Below are 6,000 nucleotides of genomic sequence, written 5' to 3'. Positions count from 1 at the left end.
GACCAACGCGAGCAGCAATGTCGTGATACGATAAGGTGCAATCGCGATAGGCTTCAATCCGACCTTTATCAAAGCCGGAAACGTGATGGTACGCATTTTTCTTCCTTACACGAGGCATCACAACAACGTTTCACCAGGCGACGCCGGTCAACTGCTGTTTGTGTATGAGAAATCTGTTGGAAACTTTCCTCATGTCAGCACGTTGTAGGTGTCGCCACCGGCGCCAACATTGTGTGAATGATCTGAAAAGCTAATCATTTGCATATCACAGCATATTCTTCCTGTCGGTTAAATTTCGCGTCTGTAGCACGTCATCTTCGTGGTGTAGCAATTTTAATGGCCTGTAGTGTAATTCAGATGAAACGTTCGGCAGCAGAGGCCCTCTATTCTAGTCCCTTAACGTGTGAAATGGGTATGTAGTTTAGTTAGGCCTAGGTATAACTCAGACTGCATCCACACCTACACGACTCTGTACGACAACTCCGGAATTTACACTTAAGTGCCTGGCAGAGGGATCATTGAACGACTTTCACTATATTTCTCTACCATTCCACTCTCGAACAGCATGCGGGGAAAAACGAACATACAAATTTTTTCAGGCGATTTCTGATTTCTCTTATTTTATTACAAAGATAATTTCTCCCTATATAGGTGAATGTCAAAACAAATATTTTCGCGTCCAGGGGATCGAAATTTCGCGAAAAGCTCTCGCCGCAGCGAAAACTCTTCGTTTTAATCATTGCCACCCCAACTTGCCTATCATTTCCGAGATACTCTGTCCGCTACTTCGCGGTAATATGAAACGAACAGACAACCTTTGAACTTTTTTGGTGTCCTTCACCAATCCTATCTAGTACGGATCCCACACCGCACAGCAGTATGCAGCAAATAATTGTGTTTGAACGATATTAGCGAGTATGATCTTTATTTCAGTGCCTTAATTATCTATGAAATTTTGGATACTTTTTGTTAAAAGTAAGGGAACTGATATTTAGTTTTCCCTTCAGTCCTCTTTTTCTTCTTCTTCTAGCTTCGTAGCTAGGCGTTTTTGTCATCTCGTATCTTGAATTGTGAAATAATAACCTTATCTACTTATTTATGATTTTACTTTGGTAGCGGTGTGCATAATCATACATGCAAATAAGATTAAAATTTTTTGTTTATTTTTTTGGTCTCTTAAATTGGTTGGAAGTAGTGGATTTGTTAACGCAACGATCATGAGCCGTAAGCGCACTATTGTTTTTTTCTCGTTTCCAACATTTGTAAGTCGAACCTGCACTGTATGTTTTTAACGAAGTCCGTGGGTCGCTAAACTCGTTGCTTTCCAGCGACGACCTAGGGGCTAGAAGCTATGTTTTAATGAGAAGGAATTTGAGCGAATGATTTGGTCACCCCGATCGCCCGACATTAATCCGATCGAATATTTATAGGACATAACTGAGAGGTGAGTTCGTGAACGAAATCCTGCACTGACAATACTTTCGCAATTATGGGCGGCTATAGAGGCAGCGTGTCTCAGTCACTGGGCTTAGTCTTTAATTCAGAGGATATACCGTATGTTATGGTTAAAATGGGGGCTATATCAGCGGTAAATTCTATATAGAATGTGAAAGGGTCTGTATTACGTGGTGTTATTATTATAACAATGAGTGGTAGTGTTCCTATTCCTCTTTCATACTTTTGTCCGTTATGTGACATTTTATTTATTGTGTGTGCAGTTTTTCGAAATGCTGCTAGATTATGGATTTGAGGTCGTTTTGATGTAACATTTGTTGTCAGAATTTTGTTTCCTGTTCCTCTTCTTATTGTTACTCGCAGGAATCTTATTTGTTTCTGTACTTCCATTTTAAAATTTTATTTTGTATAGTTTTTATTTATGCCCATATGAAAGTTCACATTCTCTGCTGGATCGTTTATCCTACATTGTCGAGAAATGTGTACCAGTATATGCATCTACATATATACTACAAGGGGTATAGTGTTACCATGTTGAAAGATAACGTCACGGATACAGGGCACAGCCACCGGCCTTAACACCTCACAAAGGTAACGCCAATTATACCTTGTGTACGCGATACTGCTGCCATCTGTACATGTGTTATCACTATCCCATGATTTTTGTCACCTACATCTACATCATCTACCTCTACCTACATCTACCTCAGTGTAATGTCAGCATGGCATATGAGACACGGTTATAATTGACAAGGACATATAGCAACAACTTTTTTCAAGTTCAGAAGTTGACGGTATTAACTGTTGAAACCGGTCTTCAGGAATAAATAGTGTTGAACTCAATCTTGGCTATTAAACTTTCTTCATAAAAAATAATCCAGTCACCCCTACGCAGAGCAGCATCAACACCTCACAAATCCAGGAGCTGATGTATAAAGGGTGGAATGTCAGGTATGCAACCGTGTGTATCTGGGAGGGACGCCCCTCCCTCCCCCTCCCCCTGCGGGTTCGGGGGTTAGAATAGGACCGCGGTATTCCTGCCTGTCGTAAGAGGCGACTACAAGGAGTCTCAAACTTTTCGGCCGTATGTGATGGTCCCCTGTTGGGTTTGACCTCCATCTCTCAAAATTTTTCCGAAGAGCGAGCCGATTGGGGAAGGGCGCCTTACTTGGTGCATTGTGTCCATCTAGCGATCAGACCTTTCGCCAGCTTCTTTGTCGTTGCATTGCAGTCCTGCCCGCTCTCCATCTCTTGGGCATGGATACGTTCCTGCGTGCACTTTCCACCTTGCGCCGTGCAGTGCCACTTTCTGCACTGATGGCGACCATGGACCACATGTCACCTAACATCCAGCACGGTAGCCAGTCCGTTGTGGTGGGGCCGCCATGTACCCTGTTGGTTGTAGCCCCCTGACAACACAGGGATCGCTTTACTGATGCCTGCGCCGTTAACTCCCCACGTATCCCAAGGAGAAGATGCCCGTCTCCCTGGGGCATCAGGACTCCCGGCAATGGCCATCCTGCCAGGTGGCCTTTGCTGCGGCTGGGTGGCGCCCGTGGGGAGGGCCCTTGGTCGGAGTAGGTGGCATCAGGGCGGATGACCCGCACTGAAGCGTGGTACATCATCTCTCGCTGGCGGCCAGCCGCCAGCAGTCTCTAAGCGTTCTCGGGCTCAATTTAATGCTCAGAAGTACGATCTGAAAACGTTCCCCTCTCTGGCCACGCCGTGGGAGGAGCGTAAGTCTCAGGATGGAGGTAACAGTTATTCGCCCCGATTCTTAGTTTGCACGAGAGCTGTTGGGGAGTCTTTACTATCCACAAAGCCTCAGTTCTTCGTCGAGCATTTAGAGGACAAGTTTCGGGAGGTGGAGGGCTTGTCCAAAATGCGCTCTGGGTCAGTACTGATACAAACGGCATCATCCGCCCAGTCACGCAGGTTACTTGCTTGTGACAAGTTGGGGGATGTTAACGTTACCATTACACCACATAAGAGTTTAAATATGGTCCAGGGTGTTATTTTCCATAGGGACCTACTTTTGCAGTCTGATGACGAACTGCGCGCCAACTTAGAGCGTAGAGGTGTTCATTTCGTCCGGCGTGTTCATCGGAGTCCGAAGGACAATCAGGTTGCTACCGGTGCCTTCATCTTGGCCTTCGAGGGTGATACATTACCGGAGAAGGTCAAGGTGATGGTCTACCGTTGTGACGTCAAGCCCTATATCCCTCCCCCGATGTGGTGCATTAAGTGCTGGAAGTTCGGCCATATGTCTTCCCGCTGCACTTCCAGCCTCACATGTCGAGATTGCGGACGCACATCACATCCCAATACTCCATGTGCCCCGCCTCCCATCTGTGTCAAATGCAGAGAGCATCATTCACCTTGCTCGCCTGACTGCAAAGTCTTTCAGAAAGAGCGCAAAATCATGGAATATAAGACCCTGGACCGGCTGACCTATACTGAGGCCAAAAGGAAATATGACAGACTCCATCCTGTGAGAATGACATCTTCTTACGCAGCTGCTACAACAACTGTGCTAGCCCCATCAGTTTCGAGACTTCCAGCCAGCTCGATGAGCAGTACGACTCCCCCTGCCCCCTTGCCCGTGGGGGGCTTTACCCAACCGGTTGCTCCTGCACCACCTACCTCAGGAGCAACATCCTCCTACCCATCGGGGACGTCCGTCCCCGCTTCTCAGCCAGAGAAGCGTCTAACTTCTTCGGCTACTCTCGCCCGTAAGGGTTCCCTTTGGTCCCTCCCTTCCCAGGGTTCCACCAGCGGGAAGGATGACGGCCGACAGTGGCATAAGTCCCCACCAGCGGCCGGGCGTAGGGCTTCACGATCCTCCTCCGTCCCGGAGACTGAATCGGTGAAGCCTTCCCAGCTGGTGAAACCCAAGGTTCAGCGAGAGAAGTCCAAGAGAAAGACCTCTAAGGCAACTTGCGGTGGCACCGACCCCACCGCACCCTTCGAGCTCTGCGTCTGAGGATGAGGTCGAGATTATGGCATCCGCTGAGGACCTTGATCTCGCCGGTCCCTCAGACGCCATGGATGTCACTCGAACGGGTGCTGAATCGGTGGCAGTGAGTGAACAAGCGGCGTAAATTGCCTTCCCAGTCCCTTCACGCCTTTCTCAGCCATGGACAATATCATCCTCCAGTGGAAGTCCAGCGGTTTTTCCCACCATCTAGCTGAGCTCCGACAACTTATCAGCCTTCACCCTTTCTTCTGCATTGCTCTTCAGGAAACTTGGTTTTCAGCAATGCGAATCCCCGCCCTCCGTGGCTATCGGGGTTATTATAAGAACCGGGCAGCTTATGAAAGGGTGTCTGGTGGCGTCTGCCTCTATGTCCTTTACACTCTGCACAGCGAGTCTGTCCCTCTACAAACACCTTTAGAGGCTGTCGCTGTTCGGGTGTGGACGCCACAGGCTGTTACCGTCTGCAGTCTTTACCTTCCACCGGATGGTCATGTCTCGCAGCATGTCCTGGCTGCGCTGATAGCCCAATTGCCGCCACCTTTCTTGCTACTGGGCGACTTCAACGCCCATAACCCTCTGTGAGGTGGGTCAGTGGCAACAGGTCGAGGCGCCACCGTTGAGCATTTATTGTCGCAGCTCGATCTCTCGATTTTAAATGATGGTGCTATCACACACTTCAGTGTGGCGCATGGCACATACTCCGCCATTGATCTTTAGATCTGTACCCCTAGCCTCTTACCGTCTGTCCAATGGAGTGTGCATGACGACCTGTGTGGTAGTGACCACTTTCCGATCTTTCTGTCACTACCACAGCGTCACTCTTCTGGGCGCCCTAGCAGATGGGCTATGAATAAGGCTGACTGGGACTTGTTCTCCTCCACTGCCGCTATTGAGCCTCTCTCTAATGATGACACTGATGCGGTGGTTCAATCGGTCACCACCGGCATCGTTACTGCCGCCGAGTCTGCCATTCCCCGTTCCTCTGGGTCCCCTCGGCGGCGGACTGTGCCTTGGTGGTCTTCTGAGATCGCTGCAGCGATTAAAGATCGCCGGTGGGCGCTACAGCGTCACAAGCGACATCCCTGCATTGAACACCTCATCACCTTTAAACGGCTGCTTGCGCGGGCCCGCCGCCTTATCCGCCAAAGCAAGGAGGAGAGCTGGGAGCGGTATGTGTCCACCATTGGCCTCCGTGTCTCTCCATCGCAGGTCTGGGCCAAGATCCGACGCCTCTATGGCTATCGGACCGCTGTCAGCGTCCCTGCGCTCTCACTGCATGGAGCAGTTTGTACAGAATCCGACGAAATTGCCAACAGCTTGGCAGAGCATTTTGCTCTTAGCTCCGCTTCTTCCAATTACCCACTGGCCTTCCGCTCCATTAAAGAGCGGATGGAACGTCGGAGCCTTTCGTTTCACACCCACCACCCAGAATCTTACAATGCTCCATTCAGTGAGTGGGAATTTCGCAGTGCCCTAGCCGCTTGCCCTGATACCGCTCCTGGGCCAGATGGCATCCACTGTCAGATGCTGAAACACCTTTCAGTGGACTGCCAGCGACGCCTCCTCCA

Source organism: Schistocerca nitens, chromosome 1, assembly GCF_023898315.1.
Source record: "Schistocerca nitens isolate TAMUIC-IGC-003100 chromosome 1, iqSchNite1.1, whole genome shotgun sequence".
In the NCBI taxonomy this organism is placed as follows: Eukaryota; Metazoa; Arthropoda; class Insecta; order Orthoptera; family Acrididae; genus Schistocerca; species Schistocerca nitens.
This window is presented reverse-complemented; position numbering follows the sequence as displayed.